Genomic DNA, 23856 nt, shown 5'->3' on the forward strand with positions numbered 1-23856 from the left:
CTGAAAGTCTGATAAACGCCGGAAAAATGACTAAGTCCAAAAAAAATTTTTTTAAACTTTCTCAATTTTACCCCCATGGGATATATATTCTACCCTTATACATTTGGAACTCTCCTGGGGTACCATCACACATATTATTCCCTCATTTAGTGGATATTTTCACAAAAAAGTGAAATTTTCAAAAATTCAGAAAATTGGCTGAAAACAACTAAATATGAAGGACTCATCGGGCGAAGCGCTCTGGAACTGAAATCGGAATGCTCACTGACATTTCCCCTATCTGAAAGTCTGATAAACGCCGGAAAAATGACTAAGTCAAAAAAAAAAATGTTTTAAACTTTTTTCTATTTTACCCCCGTGGGATACATATTCTACCCACGAAATTTGGAACTCTCCTGGGGTACCCCCACACATATTATTCCCTCATTTAGTGGATATTTTCACAAAAAAGTGAAATTTTCAAAAAGTCAGAAAATTGGCTGAAAAAGACTAAATATGAAGAACTCATCGGGCGAATCGCTCTGGAACTGAAATCGGAACGGTCACTGATATTTCCCCAATCTGAAAGTCTAATAAACGCCAGAAAAATGACTAAGTCCAAAAAAAAATTTTTTTAAAACTTTTTTCAATTTTACCCCCGTGGGATATATATTCTACCCACACACATTTGGAACTCTCCCGGGGTACCCTCACACACATATTATTCCCTCATTTAGTGGATAATTTCACAAAAAAGTGAAATTTTCAAAAATTCAGAAAATTGGCTGAAAACGACTAAATATGAAGGACTCATTGGGCGAATCGCTCTGGAACTGAAATCGGAATGCTCACTGACATTTCCGCTATTTGAAAGTCTGATAAACGCTGAAAAAATGACTAAGTCCCCAAAAAATTTTTTTTCACCTTTTTTCAATTTTACCCCCGTGGGATATATATTCTACCCACACACATTTGGAACTCTCCTGGGGTACCCTCACACATATTATTCCCTCATTTAGTGGATATTTTCACAAAAAAGTGAAATTTTCAAAAATTCAGAAAATTGGCTGAAAACGACTAAATATGAAGGACTCATCGGGCGAATCGCTCTGGAACTGAAATCGGAATGCTCACTGACATTTACGCTATTTGAAAGTCTGATAAACGCTGAAAAAATGACTAAGACCAAAAAAAAAATGTTTTTCACCTTTTTTCAATTTTGCCCCCGTGGGATATATATTCTACCCACACACATTTGGAACTCTCCTGGGGTACCCTCACACATATTATTCCCTCATTTAGTGGATATTTTCACAAAAAAGTGAAATTTTCAAAAATTCAGAAAATTGGCTGAAAACAACTAAATATGAAGGACTCATTGGGCGAATCACTCTGGAACTGAAATCGGAATGCTCACTGACATTTCCCCTATCTGAAAGTCTAATAAACGCCGGAAAAATGACTAAGTCCAAAAAAATTTTTTTCAACTTTTTTCAATTTAACCCCTGTGGGATATATATTCTACCCACACACATTTGGAACTCTCCTGGGGTACCCTCACACATATTATTCCCTCATTTAGTGGATATTTTCACAAAAAAGTGAAATTATCAAAAATTCTGAAAATTGGCTGAAAACGACTAAATATGAAGGACTCATCGGGTGAATCGCTCTGGAACTGAAATCGGAACGCTCATTGACATTTCCCCTATCTGAAAGTCTGCTAAACGCTGAAAAAATGACTGAGTCCAAAAAAATTTTTTTAAACTTTTTTCCATTTTACCCCCGTGGGATATATATTCTACCCACACACATTTGGAATTCTCCTGGGGTACCCTCACACATATTATTCCCTCATTTAATGGATATTTTCACAAAAAAGTGAAATTTTCAAAAATTCAGAAAATTGGCTGAAAATGACTAAATATGAACGACTCATCGGGCGAATCCCTCTGGAGCTGAAATTGGAACGCTCACTGACATTTCCCCTAACTGAAAGTCTGATAAACGCCGGAAAAATGACTAAGACCAAAAAAAATTTTTTAAACTTTTTTCAATTTTACCCCCGTGGGATATATATTCTACCCACACACATTTGGAACTCTCCTGGGGTACCCTCACACATATTATTCCCTCATTTAGTGGATATTTTCACAAAAAAGTGAAATTTTCAAAAATTCAGAAAATTGGCTGAAAACGACTAAATATGAAGGACTCATCGGGCGAATCGCTCTGGAACTGAAATCGGAATGCTCACTGACATTTCCGCTATTTGAAAGTCTGATAAACGCTGAAAAAATGACTAAGACCAAAAAAAAAATTTTTTTCACCTTTTTTCAATTTTACCCCCGTGGGATATATATTCTACCCACACACATTTGGAACTCTCCTGGGGTACCCTCACACATATTATTCCCTCATTTAGTGGATATTTTCACAAAAAAGAGAAATTTTCAAAAATTCAGAAAATTGGCTGAAAACGACTAAATATGAAGGACTCATCGGGCGAATCGCTCTGGAACTGAAATCGGAACGCTCACTGACATTTCCCCAAACTGAAAGTCTGATAAACGCCGGAAAAATGACTAAGTCCAAAAAAATTTTTTTTAAACATTTTTCAATTTTACCCCTGTGGGATATATATTCTACCCATATACATTTGGAACTCTCCTGGGGTACCCTTACACATATTATTCCCTCATTTAGTGGATATTTTCACAAAAAAGTGAAATTTTCAAAAATTCTGAAAATTGGCTGAAAATGACTAAACATGAAGGATACATTGGTCAAATCACTCTGGAACTGAAATCGGAACGCTCACTAACATTTCCCATATCTGAAAGTCTGATAAACGCCGGAAAAATGACTAAGTCGAAAAAAAAAAAAAATTCAACTTTTTTCAATTTTACCCCCGTGGGATATATATTCTACCCACACACATTTGGAACTCTCCTGGGGTACCCTCACACATATTATTCCCTCATTTAGTGGATATTTTCACAAAAAAGTGAAATTTTCAAAAATTCAGAAAATTGGCTGAAAATGACTAAATATGAAGGACTCATCGGGCAAATCGCTCTGGAACTGAAATTGGAACGCTCACTGACATTTCCCCTATCTGAAAGTCTGATAAAAGCCGGAAAAATGACTAAGTCCAAAAAAAATTTTTTTAAACTTTTTTCAATTTTACCCCTGTGGGATATATATTCTACCCATATACATTTGGAACTCTCCTGGGGTACCCTCACACATATTATTCCCTCATTTAGTGGATATTTTCACAAAAAAGTGAAATTTTCTAAAATTCAGAAAATTGGCTGAAAATGACTAAATATGAAGGACACATTGGGCGAATCGCTCTGGAACTGAAATCGGAACGCTCACTGACATTTCCCCTATCTGAAAGTCTGATAAACGCTGAAAAAATGACTAAGTCCAAAAAAAAATTTTTTAAACTTTTTTCAAGTTTTACCCCTGTGGGATATATATTCTACCCACACACATTTGGAACTCTCCTGGGGTACCCTCACACATATTATTCCCTCATTTAGTGGATATTTTCACAAAAAAGTGAAATTTTCAAAAATTCAGAAAATTGGCTGAAAACGACTAAATATGAAGGACTCATCGGGCGAATCGCTCTGGAACTGAAATCGGAATGCTCACTGACATTTCCGCTATTTGAAAGTCTGATAAACGCTGAAAAAATGACTAAGACCAAAAAAAAAATTTTTTTCACCTTTTTTCAATTTTACCCCCGTGGGATATATATTCTACCCACACACATTTGGAACTCTCCTGGGGTACCCTCACACATATTATTCCCTCATTTAGTGGATATTTTCACAAAAAAGAGAAATTTTCAAAAATTCAGAAAATTGGCTGAAAACGACTAAATATGAAGGACTCATCGGGCGAATCGCTCTGGAACTGAAATCGGAACGCTCACTGACATTTCCCCAAACTGAAAGTCTGATAAACGCCGGAAAAATGACTAAGTCCAAAAAAATTTTTTTTAAACATTTTTCAATTTTACCCCTGTGGGATATATATTCTACCCATATACATTTGGAACTCTCCTGGGGTACCCTTACACATATTATTCCCTCATTTAGTGGATATTTTCACAAAAAAGTGAAATTTTCAAAAATTCTGAAAATTGGCTGAAAATGACTAAACATGAAGGATACATTGGTCAAATCACTCTGGAACTGAAATCGGAACGCTCACTAACATTTCCCATATCTGAAAGTCTGATAAACGCCGGAAAAATGACTAAGTCGAAAAAAAAAAAAAATTCAACTTTTTTCAATTTTACCCCCGTGGGATATATATTCTACCCACACACATTTGGAACTCTCCTGGGGTACCCTCACACATATTATTCCCTCATTTAGTGGATATTTTCACAAAAAAGTGAAATTTTCAAAAATTCAGAAAATTGGCTGAAAATGACTAAATATGAAGGACTCATCGGGCAAATCGCTCTGGAACTGAAATTGGAACGCTCACTGACATTTCCCCTATCTGAAAGTCTGATAAAAGCCGGAAAAATGACTAAGTCCAAAAAAAATTTTTTTAAACTTTTTTCAATTTTACCCCTGTGGGATATATATTCTACCCATATACATTTGGAACTCTCCTGGGGTACCCTCACACATATTATTCCCTCATTTAGTGGATATTTTCACAAAAAAGTGAAATTTTCTAAAATTCAGAAAATTGGCTGAAAATGACTAAATATGAAGGACACATTGGGCGAATCGCTCTGGAACTGAAATCGGAACGCTCACTGACATTTCCCCTATCTGAAAGTCTGATAAACGCTGAAAAAATGACTAAGTCCAAAAAAAAATTTTTTAAACTTTTTTCAAGTTTTACCCCTGTGGGATATATATTCTACCCACACACATTTGGAACTCTCCTGGGGTACCCTCACACATATTATTCCCTCATTTAGTGGATATTTTCACAAAAAAGTGAAATTTTCAAAAATTCAGAAAATTGGCTGAAAACGACTAAATATGAAGGACTCATCGGGCGAATCGCTCTGGAACTGAAATCGGAATGCTCACTGACATTTCCGCTATTTGAAAGTCTGATAAACGCTGAAAAAATGACTAAGACCAAAAAAAAAATTTTTTTCACCTTTTTTCAATTTTACCCCCGTGGGATATATATTCTACCCACACACATTTGGAACTCTCCTGGGGTACCCTCACACATATTATTCCCTCATTTAGTGGATATTTTCACAAAAAAGTGAAATTTTCAAAAATTCAGAAAATTGGCTGAAAACAACTAAATATGAAGGACTCATTGGGCGAATCACTCTGGAACTGAAATCGGAATGCTCACTGACATTTCCCCTATCTGAAAGTCTGATAAACGCCGGAAAAATGACTAAGTCCAAAAAAATTTTTTTCAACTTTTTTCAATTTTACCCCTGTGGGATATATATTCTACCCACACACATTTGGAACTCTCCTGGGGTACCCTCACACATATTATTCCCTCATTTAGTGGATATTTTCACAAAAAATGAAATTATCAAAAATTCTGAAAATTGGCTGAAAACGACTAAATATGAAGGACTCATCGGGTGAATCGCTCTGGAACTGAAATCGGAACGCTCATTGACATTTCCCCTATCTGAAAGTCTGCTAAACGCTGAAAAAATGACTGAGTCCAAAAAAATTATTTTAAACTTTTTTCAATTTTACCCCCGTGGGATATATATTCTACCCACACACATTTGGAACTCTCCTGGGGTACCCTCACACATATTATTCCCTCATTTAGTGGATATTTTCACAAAAAAGTGAAATTTTCAAAAATTCAGAAAATTGGCTGAAAATGACTAAATATGAAGGACTCATCGGGCAAATCGCTCTGGAACTGAAATTGGAACGCTCACTGACATTTCCCCTATGTGAAAGTCTGATAAAAGCCGGAAAAATGACTAAGTCCAAAAAAAATTTTTTTAAACTTTTTTCAATTTTACCCCTGTGGGATATATATTCTACCCATATACATTTGGAACTCTCCTGGGGTACCCTCACACATATTATTCCCTCATTTAGTGGATATTTTCACAAAAAAGTGAAATTTTCAAAAATTCAGAAAACTGGCTGAAAATGACTAAATATGAAGGACACATTGGGCGAATCGCTCTGGAACTGAAATCGGAACGCTCACTAACATTTCCCCTATCTGAAAGTCTGATGAACGCCAGAAATATGACTAAGTCGAAAAAAAAAAAAATTCAACTTTTTTCAATTTTACCCCCGTGGGATATATATTCTACCCATATACATTTGGAACTCTCCTGGGGTACCCTCACACATATTATTCCCTCATTTAGTGGATATTTTCACAAAAAAGTGAAATTTTCTAAAATTCAGAAAATTGGCTGAAAATGACTAAATATGAAGGACACATTGGGCGAATCGCTCTGGAACTGAAATCGGAACGCTCACTGACATTTCCCCTATCTGAAAGTCTGATAAACGCTGAAAAAATGACTAAGTCCAAAAAAAAATTTTTTTAACTTTTTTCAAGTTTTACCCCTGTGGGATATATATTCTACCCACACACATTTGGAACTCTCCTGGGGTACCCTCACACATATTATTCCCTCATTTAGTGGATATTTTCACAAAAAAGTGAAATTTTCAAAAATTCAGAAAATTGGCTGAAAACAACTAAATATGAAGGACTCATTGGGCGAATCACTCTGGAACTGAAATCGGAATGCTCACTGACATTTCCCCTATCTGAAAGTCTGATAAACGCCGGAAAAATGACTAAGTCCAAAAAAATTTTTTTCAACTTTTTTCAATTTTACCCCTGTGGGATATATATTCTACCCACACACATTTGGAACTCTCCTGGGGTACCCTCACACATATTATTCCCTCATTTAGTGGATATTTTCACAAAAAATGAAATTATCAAAAATTCTGAAAATTGGCTGAAAACGACTAAATATGAAGGACTCATCGGGTGAATCGCTCTGGAACTGAAATCGGAACGCTCATTGACATTTCCCCTATCTGAAAGTCTGCTAAACGCTGAAAAAATGACTGAGTCCAAAAAAATTATTTTAAACTTTTTTCAATTTTACCCCCGTGGGATATATATTCTACCCACACACATTTGGAACTCTCCTGGGGTACCCTCACACATATTATTCCCTCATTTAGTGGATATTTTCACAAAAAAGTGAAATTTTCAAAAATTCAGAAAATTGGCTGAAAATGACTAAATATGAAGGACTCATCGGGCAAATCGCTCTGGAACTGAAATTGGAACGCTCACTGACATTTCCCCTATGTGAAAGTCTGATAAAAGCCGGAAAAATGACTAAGTCCAAAAAAAATTTTTTTAAACTTTTTTCAATTTTACCCCTGTGGGATATATATTCTACCCATATACATTTGGAACTCTCCTGGGGTACCCTCACACATATTATTCCCTCATTTAGTGGATATTTTCACAAAAAAGTGAAATTTTCAAAAATTCAGAAAACTGGCTGAAAATGACTAAATATGAAGGACACATTGGGCGAATCGCTCTGGAACTGAAATCGGAACGCTCACTAACATTTCCCCTATCTGAAAGTCTGATGAACGCCAGAAATATGACTAAGTCGAAAAAAAAAAAAATTCAACTTTTTTCAATTTTACCCCCGTGGGATATATATTCTACCCATATACATTTGGAACTCTCCTGGGGTACCCTCACACATATTATTCCCTCATTTAGTGGATATTTTCACAAAAAAGTGAAATTTTCTAAAATTCAGAAAATTGGCTGAAAATGACTAAATATGAAGGACACATTGGGCGAATCGCTCTGGAACTGAAATCGGAACGCTCACTGACATTTCCCCTATCTGAAAGTCTGATAAACGCTGAAAAAATGACTAAGTCCAAAAAAAAATTTTTTTAACTTTTTTCAAGTTTTACCCCTGTGGGATATATATTCTACCCACACACATTTGGAACTCTCCTGGGGTACCCTCACACATATTATTCCCTCATTTAGTGGATATTTTCACAAAAAAGTGAAATTTTCAAAAATTCAGAAAATTGGCTGAAAACTAATAAATATGAAGGACTCATCGGGCGAATCGCTCTGGAACTGAAATCGAAACGCTCACTGACATTTCTCCTATCTGAAGGTCTAATAAACGCCGGAAAAATGACTAAGTCGAAAAAAAAAAAAATTTCAACTTTTTTCAATTCTACCCCCGTGGGATATATATTCTACCCATATCCATTTGGAACTCTCCTGGGGTACCCTCACACATATTATTCCCTCATTTAGTGGATATTTTCACAAAAAAGTGAAATTTTCAAAAATTCAGAAAATTGGCTGAAAACAACTAAATATGAAGGACTCATTGGGCGAATCACTCTGGAACTGAAATCGGAATGCTCACTGACATTTCTCCTATCTGAAAGTCTGATAAACGCCGGAAAAATGACTAAGTCCAAAAAAATTTTTTTCAACTTTTTTCAATTTTACCCCTGTGGGATATATATTCTACCCACACACATTTGGAACTCTCCTGGGGTACCCTCACACATATTATTCCCTCATTTAGTGGATATTTTCACAAAAAAGTGAAATTATCAAAAATTCTGAAAATTGGCTGAAAACGACTAAATATGAAGGACTCATCGGGTGAATCGCTCTGGAACTGAAATCGGAACGCTCATTGACATTTCCCCTATCTGAAAGTCTGCTAAACGCTGAAAAAATGACTGAGTCCAAAAAAATTTTTTTAAACTTTTTTCAATTTTAGCCCCGTGGGATATATATTCTACCCACACACATTTGGAACTCTCCTGGGGTACCCTCACACATATTATTCCCTCATTTAGTGGATATTTTCACAAAAAAGTGAAATTTTCAAAAATTCAGAAAATTGGCTGAAAATGACTAAATATGAACGACTCATCGGGCGAATCCCTCTGGAGCTGAAATTGGAACGCTCACTGACATTTCCCCTAACTGAAAGTCTGATAAACGCCGGAAAAATGACTAAGACCAAAAAAAATTTTTTAAACTTTTTTCAATTTTAACCCCGTGGTATATATTTTCTACCCACACACATTTGGAACTCTCCTGGGGTACCCTCACACATATTATTCCCTCATTTAGTGTATATTTTCACAAAAAAGTGAAATTTTCAAAAATGCAGAAAATTGGCTGAAAATGACTAAATATGAAGGACTCATCGGGCAAATCGCTCTGGAACTGAAATGGGAAAGCTCACTGACATTTCTCCTATCTGAAAGTCTGATAAACGCCGGAAAAATTACTAAGTCTAAAAAAAAAATTTTTTCAACTTTTTTCAATTTTACCCCCGTGGTATATATATTCTACCTACACACATTTGGAACTCTCCTGGGGTACCCTCACACATATTATTCCCTCATTTAGTGTATATTTTCACAAAAAAGTGAAATTTTCAAAAATTCTGAAAATTGGCTGAAAACGACTAAATATGAAGGACTCATCGGGCGAATCGCTCTGGAACTGAAATCGGAACGCTCACTGACATTTCTCCTATCTGAAAGTCTGATAAACGCCGGAAAAATGACTACGGCTAAAAAAAATTTTTTTTCAACTTTTTTCAAATGTACCCCCGTGGTATATACATTCTACCCACACACATTTGGAACTCTCCTGGGGTACCCTCACACATATTATTCCCTCATTTAGTGGATATTTTCACAAAAAAGTGAAATTTTCAAAAATTCAGAAAATTGGCTGAAAACGACTAAATATGAAGGACTTATCAGGCTAATCGCTCTGGAACTGAAATCGGAATGCTCACTGACATTTCCGCTATTTGAAAGTCTGATAAACGCTGAAAAAATGACTAAGTCCAAAAAAAAATTTTTTTCACCTTTTTTCAATTTTACCCCTGTGGGATATATGTTCTGCCCACACACATTTGGAACTCTCCTGGGGTACCCTCACACATATTATTCCCTCATTTAGTGGATATTTTCACAAAAAAGTGAAATTTTCAAAAATTCAGAAAATTGGCTGAAAACGACTAAATATGAAGGTCTCATCGGGCGAATCGCTCTGGAACTGAAATCGGAATGCTCACTGACATTTCCGCTATTTGAAAGTCTGATAAACGCTGAAAAAATGACTAAGACCAAAAAAAAAATTTTTTGCACCTTTTTTCAATTTTACCCCCGTGGGATATATATTCTACCCACACACATTTGGAACTCTCCTGGGGTACCCTCACACATATTATTCCCTCATTTAGTGGATATTTTCACAAAAAAGTGAAATTTTCAAAAATTCAGAAAATTGGCTGAAAACCAATAATTATGAAGGACTCATCGGGCGAATCGCTCTGGAACTGAAATTGGAACGCTCACTGACATTTCCCCTATCTGAAAGCCTGATAAACAGCGGAAAAATGACTAAGTCCCCAAAAAAAATTTTTAAACTTTTTTCAATTTTACCCCCGTGGGATATATATTCTACCCACACACATTTGGAACTCTCCTGGGGTACCCTCACACATATTATTCCCTCATTTAGTGGATATTTTCACAAAAAAGTGAAATTTTCAAAAATTCAGAAAATTGGCTGAAAACGAATAAATATGAAGGACTCATCGGGCGAATCGCTCTGGAACTGAAATCGAAACGCTCACTGACATTTCTCCTATCTGAAGGTCTAATAAACGCCGGAAAAATGACTAAGTCGAAAAAAAAAAAAATTTCAACTTTTTTCAATTCTACCCCCGTGGGATATATATTCTACCCATATACATTTGGAACTCTCCTGGGGTACCCTCACACATATTATTCCCTCATTTAGTGGATATTTTCACAAAAAAGTGAAATTTTCAAAAATTCAGAAAATTGGCTGAAAACAACTAAATATGAAGGACTCATTGGGCGAATCGCTCTGGAACTGAAATCGGAATGCTCACTGACATTTCCCCTATCTGAAAGTCTGATAAACGCCGGAAAAATGACTAAGTCCAAAAAATTTTTTTTCAACTTTTTTCAATTTTACCACTGTGGGATATATATTCTACCCACACACATTTGGAACTCTCCTGGGGTACCCTCACACATATTATTCCCTCATTTAGTGGATATTTTCACAAAAAAGTGAAATTATCAAAAATTCTGAAAATTGGCTGAAAACGACTAAATATGAAGGACTCATCGGGTGAATCGCTCTGGAACTGAAATCGGAACGCTCACTGACATTTCCCCTATCTGAAAGTCTGATAAACGCTGAAAAAATGACTAAGTTCAAAAAAAATTTTTTTCAACTTTTTTCAGTTTTTACCCCCGTGGGATATATATTCTACCCACACACATTTGGAACGCTCCTGGGGTACCCTCACACATATTATTCCCTCATTTAGTGGATATTTTCACAAAAAAGTAAAATTTTCAAAAATTCAGAAAATTGGCTGAAAACAAATAAATATGAAGGACTCATCGGGCGAATCGCTCTGGAACTGAAATCGGAACGCTCACTGACATTTCCCCTATCTGAAAGTCTGCTAAACGCTGAAAAAATGACTGAGTCCCAAAAAAATTTTTTTAAACTTTTTTCAATTTTACCCCCGTGGGATATATATTTTACCCACACACATATGGAACTCTCCTGGGGTAACCTCACACATATTATTCCCTCATTTAGTGGATATTTTCACAAAAAAGTGAAATTTTCAAAAATTCAGAAAATTGGCTGAAAACGACTAAATATGAAGGACTCATCGGGCGAATCGCTCTGGAACTGAAATCGGAATGCTCACTGACATTTCCGCTATTTGAAAGTCTGATAAACGCTGAAAAAATGACTAAGACCAAAAAAAAAATTTTTTTCACCTTTTTTCAATTTTACCCCCGTGGGATATATATTCTACCCACACACATTTGGAACTCTCCTGGGGTACCCTCACACATATGATTCCCTCATTTAGTGGATATTTTCACAAAAAAGTGAAATTTTCAAAAATTCTGAAAATTGGCTGAAAATGACTAAATATGAAGGACTCATCGGGCAAATCGCTCTGGAACTGAAATGGGAATGCTCACTGACATTTCTCCTATCTAAAAGTCTGATAAACGCCGGAAAAATGACTAAGTCTAAAAAAAAATTTTTTTCACCTTTTTTCAATTTTACCCCCGTGGGATATATATTCTACCCACACACATTTGGAACTCTCCTGGGGTACCCTCACACATATGATTCCCTCATTTAGTGGATATTTTCACAAAAAAGTGAAATTTTCAAAAATTCTGAAAATTGGCTGAAAATGACTAAATATGAAGGACTCATCCGTCGAATCGCTCTGGAACTGAAATCGGAATGCTCACTGATATTTCCGCTATTTGAAAGTCTGATAAACGCTGAAAAAATGACTAAGACCAAAAAAAAAATTTTTTTCACATTTTTTCAATTTTACCCCCGTGGGATATATATTCTACCCACACACATTTGGAACTCTCCTGGGGTACCCTCACACATATTATTCCCTCATTTAGTGGATATTTTCACAAAAAAGTGAAATTTTCAAAAATTCAGAAAATTGGCTGAAAACCAATAATTATGAAGGACTCATCGGGCGAATCGCTCTGGAACTGAAATCGAAACGCTCACTGACATTTCCCCTATCTGAAAGCCTGATAAACGGCGGAAAAATGACTAAGTCCCAAAAAAAATTTTTTAAACTTTTTTCAATTTTACCCCCGTGGGATATATATTCTACCCACACACATTTGGAACTCTCCTGGGGTACCCTCACACATATTATTCCCTCATTTAGTGGATATTTTCACAAAAAAGTGAAATTTTCAAAAATTCAGAAAATTGGCTGAAAACGACTAAATATGAACGACTCATCGGGCGAATCGCTCTGGAACTGAAATCGGAACGCTCACTGACATTTCCCCTATCTGAAAGTCTGATAAACGCCGGAAAAATGACTAAGTCCAAAAAAATTTTTTTAAACTTTTTTCAATTTTACCCCCGTGGTATATATATTCTACCTACACACATTTGGAACTCTCCTGGGGTACCCTCACACATATTATTCCCTCATTTAGTGTATATTTTCACAAAAAAGTTAAATTTTCAAAAATTAAGAAAATTGGCTGAAAATGACTAAATATGAAGGACTCATCGGGCGAATCGCTCTGGAACTGAAATCGGAACGCTCTCTGACATTTCCCCTTTCTGAAAGTCTGATAAACGCCAGAAAAATGACTAAGTCCAAAAAAAATTTTTTTCAACTTTTTTCAATTTTACCCCTGTGGGATATATATTCTACCCACACACATTTGGAACTCTCCTGGGTTACCCTCACACATATTATTCCCTCATTTAATGGATATTTTCACAAAAAAGTAAAATTTTCAAAAATTCAGAAAATTTTCTGAAAATGACTAAATATGAACGACTCATCGGGCGAATCGCTCTGGAACTGAAATTGGAACACTCACTGACATTTCCCCTAACCGAAAGTCTGATAAACGCCGGAAAAATGACAGTCCAAAAAAATTTTTTTTCAATTTTTCCCCCGTGGTATATATATTCTACCCACACACATTTGGAACTCTCCTGGGGAACCCTCACACATATTATTCCCTCATTTAGTGGATATTTTCACAAAAAAGTGAAATTTTCAAAAATTCTGAAAATTGGCTGAAAACGAATAAATATGAAGGACTCATCGGGCGAATCGCTCTGGAACTGAAATCGGAACGCTCACTGACATTTCCCCTATCTGAAAGTCTGATAAACGCCGGAAAAATGTCTAAGTCCAAAAACATTTTTTTCAACTTTTTTCAATTTTACCCCCGTGGGATATATATTCTACCCACACACATTTGGAACTCTCCTGGGGTTTCCTCACACATATTATTCCCTCATTTAGTGGATATTTTCACAAAAAAGTGAAATTTTCAAAAATTCAGAAAATTGGCTGAAAACGACTAAATATGAAGGACTCATCGGGTGAATCGCTCTGGTACTGAAATCGGAACGCTCTCTGACATTTCCCCTTTCTGAAAGTCTGATAAACGCCGGAAAAATGACAGTCCAAAAAAAATTTTTTTCAACTTTTTTCAATTTTACCCCCGTGGGATATATTTTCTAACCACACACATTTGGAACTCTCCTGGGGTACCCTCACACATATTATTCCCTCATTTAGTGGATATTTTCACAAAAAAGTGAAATTTTCAAAAAATCAGAAAATTGGCTGAAAACGACTAAATATGAAGGATTCATCGGGCGAATCGCTCTGGAACTGAAATCGGAATGCTCACTGACATTTCCCCTATCTGAAAGTCTGATAAACGCCGGAAAAATGACTAAGTCCAAAAAAAATTTTTTTTAAACTTTTTTCAATTTTACCCCCTTGGGATATATATTCTACCCACACACATTTGGAACTCTCCTGGGGTACCTTCACACATATTATTCCCTCATTTAGTGGATATTTTCACAAAAAAGTGAAATTTTCAAAAATTCAGAAAATTGGCTGAAAATGACTAAATATGAAGGACTCATTAAGCGAATCGCTCTGGAACTGAAATCGGAACGCTCACTGACATTTCCCCTATCTGAAAGTCTGATAAACGCCGGAAAAATGACTAAGTCCAAAAAAAATTTTTTTAAAACTTTTTTCAATTTTACTCCCTTGGGATATATATTCTACCCACACACATTTGGAACTCTCCTGGGGTACCCTCACACATATTATTCCCTCATTTAGTGGATATTTTCACAAAAAAGTGAAATTTTCAAAAATTCAGAAAATTGGCTGAAAACGACTAAATATGAAGGACTCATCGGGTGAATCGCTCTGGTACTGAAATCGGAACGCTCTCTGACATTTCCCCTTTCTGAAAGTCTGATAAACGCCGGAAAAATGACAGTCCAAAAAAAATTTTTTTCAACTTTTTTCAATTTTACCCCCGTGGGATATATTTTCTAACCACACACATTTGGAACTCTCCTGGGGTACCCTCACACATATTATTCCCTCATTTAGTGGATATTTTCACAAAAAAGTGAAATTTTCAAAAAATCAGAAAATTGGCTGAAAACGACTAAATATGAAGGACTCATCGGGTGAATCGCTCTGGAACTGAAATCGGAATGCTCACTGACATTTCCCCTATCTGAAAGTCTGATAAACGCCGGAAAAATGACTAAGTCCCAAAAAAAATTTTTTTCAACTTTTTTCAATTTTACCCCCGTGGGATATATATTCTACCCACACACATTTGGAACTCTCCTGGGGTACCCTCACACATATTATTCCCTCATTTACTGTATATTTTCACAAAAAAGTGACATTTTCAAAAATTCAGAAAATTGGCTGAAAACGACTAAATATGAAGGACTCATCGGGCGAATCGCTCTGGAACTGAAATCGGAACGCTCACTGACATTTCTCCTTTCTGAAAGTCTGATAAACGCAGGAAAAATGTATAAGTCTAAAAAAAAAATTTTTTCAACTTTTTTCAATTTTACCCCCGTGGTATATAAGTTCTACCCACACACATTTGGAACTCTCCTGGGGTACCCTCACACATATTATTCCCTCATTTAGTGGATATTTTCACAAAAAAAGTGAAATTTTTTGAAAAATTCAGAAAAGTGGCTGAAAATGTCTAAATATGAACGACTCATCGGGCAAATCGCTCTGGAACTGAAATCGGAACGCTCACTGACATTTCCCCTATCTGAAAGTCTGATCAACGCCGGAAAAATTACTAAGTCCAAAAAAAAATTTTTTTCAACTTTTTTCAATTTTACCCCCGTGGGATATATCTTCTAACCACACACATTTGGAACTCTCCTGGGGTACCCTCACACATATTATTCCCTCATTTAGTGGATATTTTCACAAAAAAGTGAAATTTTCAAAAATTCTGAAAATTGGCTGAAAATGACTAAATATGAAGGACTCATCGGGCGAATCGCTCTGGAACTGAAATTGGAATGCTGACTGACATTTCCCCTATCTGAAAGTCTGATAAACGCCGGAAAAATGACTAAGTCCGAAAAAAAAATGTTTTCACCTTTTTTAAATTTTACTCCTGTGGGATATATATTCTAACCACACACATTTGGAACTCTACTGGGGTACCCTCACACATATTATTCCCTCATTTAGTGGATATTTTCACAAAAAAGTGAAATTTTCAAAAATTCAGAAAATTGGCTGAAAATGACTAAATATGAACGACTCATCGGGCGAATCGCTCTGGAACTGAAATTGGAACGCTCACTGACATTTCCCCTAACTGAAAATCTGATAAACGCCGGAAAAATGACAGTCCAAAAAAAATTTTTTTTCAACTTTTTTCAATTTTACCCCCGTGGGATATATCTTCTAGCCACACACATTTGGAACTCTCCTGGGGTACCCTCACACATATTATTCCCTCATTTAGTGTATATTTTCACAAAAAAGTGAAATTTTCAAAAATTCAGAAAATTGGCTGAAAATGACTAAATATGAACGACTCATCGGGCGAATCACTCTGGAGCTCAAATTGGAACGCTCACTGACATTTCTCCTATCTGAAAGTCTGATAAACACCGGAAAAATGACTAAGTCTAAAAAAAAAATTTTTTCAACTTTTTTCAATTTTACCCCCGTGGTATATATGTTCTACCCACACACAGATGGAACTCTCCTGGGGTACCCTCACACATATTATTCCCTCATTTAGTGGATATTTTCACAAAAAAAGTGAAATTTTTTGAAAAATTCAAAAAGTGGCTGAAAATGACTAAATATGAACGACTCATTGGGCAAATCGCTCTGGAACTGAAATGGGAACGCTCACTGACATTTCTCCTACCTGAAAGTCTGATAAACGCTGCAAAAATGACTAAGTCCGAAAAAAAAATGTTTTCACCTTTTTTCAATTTTACCCCTGTGGGATATATATTCTACCCACACACATTTGGAACTCTCCTGGGGTACCCTCACACATATTATTCCCTCATTTAGTGGATATTTTCACAAAAAAGTGAAATTTTCAAAAATTCAGAAAATTGGCTGAAAACGAATAAATATGAAGGACTCATCGGGCGAATCGCTCTGGAACTGAAATTGGAATGCTCACTGACATTTCCCCTATCTGAAAGTCTGATAAACGCCGGAAAAATGACAAAGTCCAAAAAAAATTTTTTAAACTTTTTTCAATTTTACCCCCGTGGGATATATATTCTGCCCACACACATTTGGAACTCTCCTGGGGTACCCTCAAACATATTATTCCCTCATTTAGTGGATAGTTTCACAAAAAAGTGAAATTTTCAAAAATTCAAAAAATTGGCTGAAAATGACTAAATATGAATGACTCATCGAGCAAATCACTCTGGAGCTTAAATGGGAACACTCACTGACATTTCTCGTATCTGAAAGTCTGATAAACGCAGGAAAAATGTCTAAGTCTAAAAAAAAAATTTTTTCAACTTTTTTGAATTTTACCCCCGTGGTATATAAGTTCTACCCACACACATTTGGAACTCTCCTGGGGTACCCTCACACATATTATTCCCTCATTTAGTGGATATTTTCACAAAAAAAGTGAAATTTTTTGAAAAATTCAGAAAAGTGGCTGAAAATGTCTAAATATGAACGACTCATCGGGCAAATCGCTCTGGAACTGAAATCGGAACGCTCACTGACATTTCCCCTATCTGAAAGTCTGATCAACGCCGGAAAAATTACTAAGTCCAAAAAAAAATTTTTTTCAACTTTTTTCAATTTTACCACCGTGGGATATATCTTCTAACCACACACATTTGGAACTCTCCTGGGGTACCCTCACACATATTATTCCCTCATTTAGTGGATATTTTCACAAAAAAGTGAAATTTTCAAAAATTCTGAAAATTGGCTGAAAATGACTAAATATGAAGGACTCATCGGGCGAATCGCTCTGGAACTGAAATTGGAATGCTGACTGACATTTCCCCTATCTGAAAGTCTGATAAACGCCGGAAAAATGACTAAGTCCGAAAAAAAAATGTTTTCACCTTTTTTAAATTTTACTCCTGTGGGATATATATTCTAACCACACACATTTGGAACTCTACTGGGGTACCCTCACACATATTATTCCCTCATTTAGTGGATATTTTCACAAAAAAGTGAAATTTTCAAAAATTCTGAAAATTGGCTGAAAACGACTAAATATGAAGGACTCATCGGGCGAATCGCTCTGGAACTGAAATCGGAATGCTCACTGAAATTTCCCCTATCTGAAAGTCTGATAAACGCCGGAAAAATGACTAAATCCCCAAAAAAAAATTTTTCAACTTTTTTCAATTTTACCCCTGTGGGATATATATTCTACCCACACACATTTGGAACTCTCCTAGGGTACCCTCACACATACTATTCCCTCATTTAGTGGATATTTTCACAAAAAAGGGAAATTTTCAAAAATTCTGAAAAGTGGCTGAAAATGACTAAATATGAACAACTCATCGGGCGAATCGCTCTGGAACTGAAATCGGAACACTCACTGAAATTTCCCCTATCTGAAAGTCTGATAAACGCCGGAAAAATGACTAAGTCCACAAAAAAATTTTTTTCAACTTTTTTCAATTTTACCCACGTGGGATATATATTCTACCCACACACATTTGGAACTCTCCTGGGGTACACTCACACATATTTATTCCCTCATTTAGTGGATATTTTCACAAAAAAGTGAAATTTTCAAAAATTCAGAAAATTGGCTGAAAAGGACTAAATATGAAGGACTCATCGGGCGAATCGCTCTGGAACTGAAATGGGAACGCTCACTGACATTTCTCCTATCTGAAAGTCTGATAAACGCCGGAAAAATGACTAAGTCTAAAAAAGAAATTTTTTCAACTTTTTTCAATTTTACCCCCGTGGTATATATATTTTACCCACACACATTTGGAACTCTCCTGGGGTACCCTCACACATATTATTCCCTCATTTAGTGGATATTTTCACAAAAAAGTGAAATTTTCAAAAATTCAGAAAATTGGCTGAAAACTACTAAATATGAAGGACTCATCGGGCGAATCGCTCTGGAACTGAAATCGGAACGCTCACTGACATTTCCACTAACTGAAAGTCTGATAAACGCAGGAAAAATGACTAAGTCCAAAAACATTTTTTTTTCAACTTTTTTCAATTTTACCCTTGTGGGATATATATTCTACCCACACACATTTGAAACTCTCCTGGGGTACCCTCACACATATTATTCCCTCATTTAGTGAATATTTTCACAAAAAAGTGAAATTTTCAAAAATTTGGAAAATTTGCTGAAAATGACTAAATATGAAGGACTCATCGGGCAAATCGCTCTGGAACTGAAATCGGAACGCTCACTGACATTTTCCCTATCTGAAAGTCTGATAAACGCCGGAAAAATGACTAAGTCCACAAAAAAATTTTTTTAAACTTTTTTCAATTTTACCCACGTGGGATATATATTCTACCCACACACATTTGGAACTCTCCTGTTATACGCCCACACATATTATTCCCTCATTTAGTGGATATTTTCACAAAAAAGTGAAATTTTCAAAAATTTAGAAAATTGGCTGAAAATGACTAAATATGAAGGACTCATCGGGTGAATAGCTCTGGAACTGAAATTGGAACGCTCACTGACATTTCCCCTATCTGAAAGTCTGATAAACGCCGGAAAAATGACAAAGTGCAAAAAAAATTTTTTTAAAACTTTTTTCAATTTTACTCCCGTGGGATATATATTCTACCCACACACATTTGGAACTCTCCTGTGGTACCCTCACACATATTATTCCCTCATTTAGTGGATATTTTCACAAAAAAGTGAAATTGTCAAAAATTCAGAAAATTGGCTGAAAATGACTAAATATGAACGACTCATCGAGCGAATCGCTCTGGAACTTAAATCGGAATGCTCACTGACATTTCCCCTATCTGAAAGTCTGATAAACGCCGGAAAAATGACTAAGTCTAAAAAAAAAATTTTTTCAACTTTTTTCAATTTTACCCCCGTGGGATATATATTCTACCCACACACATTTGGAACTCTCCTGGGGTACCCTCACACATAATATTCCCTCATTTAGTGGATATTTTTACAAAAACGTGAAATTTTCAAAAATTCTGAAAATTGGCTGAAAATGACTAAATATGATCGACTCATCAGGCGAATCGCTCTGGAACTGAAATCGGAACGCTCACTGACATTTCCCCTAACTGAAAGTCTGATAAACGCCGGAAAAAGGACTAAGTCCAAAAAAAATTTTTTAGCAACTTTTTTCAATTTTACCCCCGTGGGATATATCTTCTACCCACACACATTTGGAACTCTCCTGGGGTACCCTCACACATATTATTCCCTCATTTAGTGGATATTTTCACAAAAACGTGAAATTTTCAAAAATTCTGAAAATTGGCTGAAAATGACTAAATATGAATGACTCATTGGGCAAATCGCTCTGGAACTTAAATCGGAATGCTCACTGACATTTCCCCTATCTGAAAGTCTGATAAACGCCGGAAAAATGACTACGTCTAAATAAAAAAATTTTTCAACTTTTTTCAATTTTTTCCCCGTGGGATATATATTCTACCCACACACATTTGGAACTCTTCTGGGGTACCCTCACACATTTTATTCCTTCATTTAGTGGATATTTTCACAAAAATGTGAAATTGTCAAAAATTCAGAAAATTGGCTGAAAATGACTAAATATGAACGACTCATCAAGCGAATCGCTCTGGAGCTTAAATCGGAATGCTCACTGACATTTCCCCTATTTGAAAGTCTGATAAACGACGGAAAAATGACTAAATCTAAAAAAAAATTTTTTTCAACTTTCTTCAATTTTACCCCCGTGGGATATATATTCTACCCACACACATTTGGAACTCTCCTGGGGTACCCTCACACATATTATTCCCTCATTTAGTGGATATTTTCACAAAAAAGTGAAATTTTCAAAAATTCTGAAAATTTGCTGAAAATGACTAAATATGATCGACTCATCAGGCGAATCGTTCTGGAACTGAAATCGGAACGCTCACTGACATTTCCCCTAACTGAAAGTCTGATAAACGCCGGAAAAAGGACTAAGTCCAAAAAAATTTTTTACCAACTTTTTTCAATTTTACCACCGTGGGATATATATTCTACCCACACACATTTGGAACTCTTCTGGGGTACCCTCACACATATTATTCCCTCATTTAGTGGATATTTTCACAAAAAAGTGAAATTTTCAAAAATTCTGAAAATTGACTGAAAACGACTAAATATGAAGGGCTCATCGGGCGAATCGCTCTGGAACTGAAATCGGAACGCTCAGTGAAATTTCCCCTATCTGAAAGTCTGATAAACGCCGAAAAAATGACTAAGTCGAAAAAAAAATTTTTTTCAACTTTTTTCAATTTTACCCCCGTGGGATATATATTCTACCCACACACATTTGGAACTCTCCTGGGGGTACCCTCACACATATTATTCCCTCATTTAGTGGATATTTTCACAAAAAAGTGAAATTTTCAAAAATTCAGAAAATTGGCTGAAAATGACTAAATATGAACGACTCATTGAGCGAATCGCTCTGGAACTTAAATCGGAATGCTCACTGACATTTCCCCTATCTGAAAGTCTGATAAACTCCGGAAAAATGACTAAGTCTAAAAAAAAAATTTTTTCAACTTTTTTCAATTTTACCCCCGTGGGATATATATTCTTCCCACACACATTTGGAACTCTCCTGGGGTACCCTCACACATATTATTCCCTCATTTAGTGGATATTTTCACAAAAAAGTGAAATTTTCAAAAATTCAGAAAATTGGCAGAAAACGACTAAATTTGAAGGACTCATCGGGCGAATCGCTCTGGAACTGAAATCGGAACGCTCACTGACATTTCCCCTATCTGAAAGTCTGATAAACGCCGGAAAAATGACTAAGTCTAAAAAAAATTTTTTTCAATTTTTTTCAATTTTACCACCGTGTGATATATATTCTACCCACACACATTTGGAACTCTCCTGGGGTACCCTCACACATATTATTCCCTCATTTAGTGGATATTTTCACAAAAAAGTGAAATTGTCAAAAATTCAGAAAATTGTCTGAAAATGACTAAATATGAAGGATTCATCGGACGAATCACTCTGGGACTGAAATCGGAACGCTCACTGACATTTCCCCTATCTGAAAGTCTGATAAACGCCGGAAAAATGACAGTCCAAAAAACATTTTTTTTCAACTTTTTTCAATTTTACCCCCGTGGGATATATATTCTACCCACACACATTTGGAACTTTCCTGGGGTACCCTCACACATATTATTCCCTCATTGACTGGATATTTTCACAAAAAAGTGAAATTTTCAAAAATTCAGAAAATTGGCTGAAAATGACTAAATATGAAGGACTCATCGGGCGAATCGCTCTGGAACTGAAATCGGAATGCTCACTGATATTTCCCCTATCTGAAAGTCTGATAAATGCCGGAAAAATGACTAAGTCGATAAAAAAAATTTTAGCAACTTTTTTCAGTTTTACCCCCGTGGGATATATCTTCTACCCACACACATTTGGAACTCTCCTGGGGTACCCTCACACATATTATTCCCTCATTTAGTGGATATTTTCACAAAAAAGTGAAATATTCAAAAATTCTGAAAATTGGCTGAAAATGACTAAATATGAAGGACTCATCGGGCGAATCGCTCTGGAACTGAAATCGGAACGCTCACTGACATTTCCCCTATCTGAAAGTCTGATAAATGCCGGAAAAATGACTAAGTCGAAAAAAAAAATGTTTTAAACTTTTTTCAATTTTACACCCGTGGGATATATATTCTACCCACACACATTTGGAACTCTCCTGGGGTACCCTCACACATATTATTCCCTCATTTAGTGGATATTTTCACAAAAAAGTGAAATTTTCAAAAATTCTGAAAATTGGCTGAAAATGACTAAATATGAACGACTCATCGAGCGAATCGCTCTGGAACTTAAATCGGAATGCTCACTGACATTTCCCCTATCTGAAAGTCTGATAAACGCCGGAAAAATGACTAAGTCTAAAAAAAAAATTTTTTCAACTTTTTTCAATTTTACCCCCGTGGGATATATATTCTACCCACACACATTTGGAACTCTCCTGGGGTACCCTCACACATAATATTCCCTCATTTAGTGGATATTTTTACAAAAACGTGAAATTTTCAAAAATTCTGAAAATTGGCTGAAAATGACTAAATATGATCGACTCATCAGGCGAATCGCTCTGGAACTGAAATCGGAACGCTCACTGACATTTCCCCTAACTGAAAGTCTGATAAACGCCGGAAAAAGGACTAAGTCCAAAAAAAATTTTTTAGCAACTTTTTTCAATTTTACCCCCGTGGGATATATCTTCTACCCACACACATTTGGAACTCTCCTGGGGTACCCTCACACATATTATTCCCTCATTTAGTGGATATTTTCACAAAAACGTGAAATTTTCAAAAATTCTGAAAATTGGCTGAAAATGACTAAATATGAATGACTCATTGGGCAAATCGCTCTGGAACTTAAATCGGAATGCTCACTGACATTTCCCCTATCTGAAAGTCTGATAAACGCCGGAAAAATGACTACGTCTAAATAAAAAAATTTTTCAACTTTTTTCAATTTTTTCCCCGTGGGATATATATTCTACCCACACACATTTGGAACTCTTCTGGGGTACCCTCACACATTTTATTCCTTCATTTAGTGGATATTTTCACAAAAATGTGAAATTGTCAAAAATTCAGAAAATTGGCTGAAAATGACTAAATAT

The sequence above is a fragment of the Phyllobates terribilis genome, unplaced genomic scaffold (genome assembly GCF_046119375.1).
Source record: "Phyllobates terribilis strain yellow unplaced genomic scaffold, ASM4611937v1 Scaffold_13__5_contigs__length_258822181, whole genome shotgun sequence".
NCBI classification, from domain to species: domain Eukaryota; kingdom Metazoa; phylum Chordata; class Amphibia; order Anura; family Dendrobatidae; genus Phyllobates; species Phyllobates terribilis.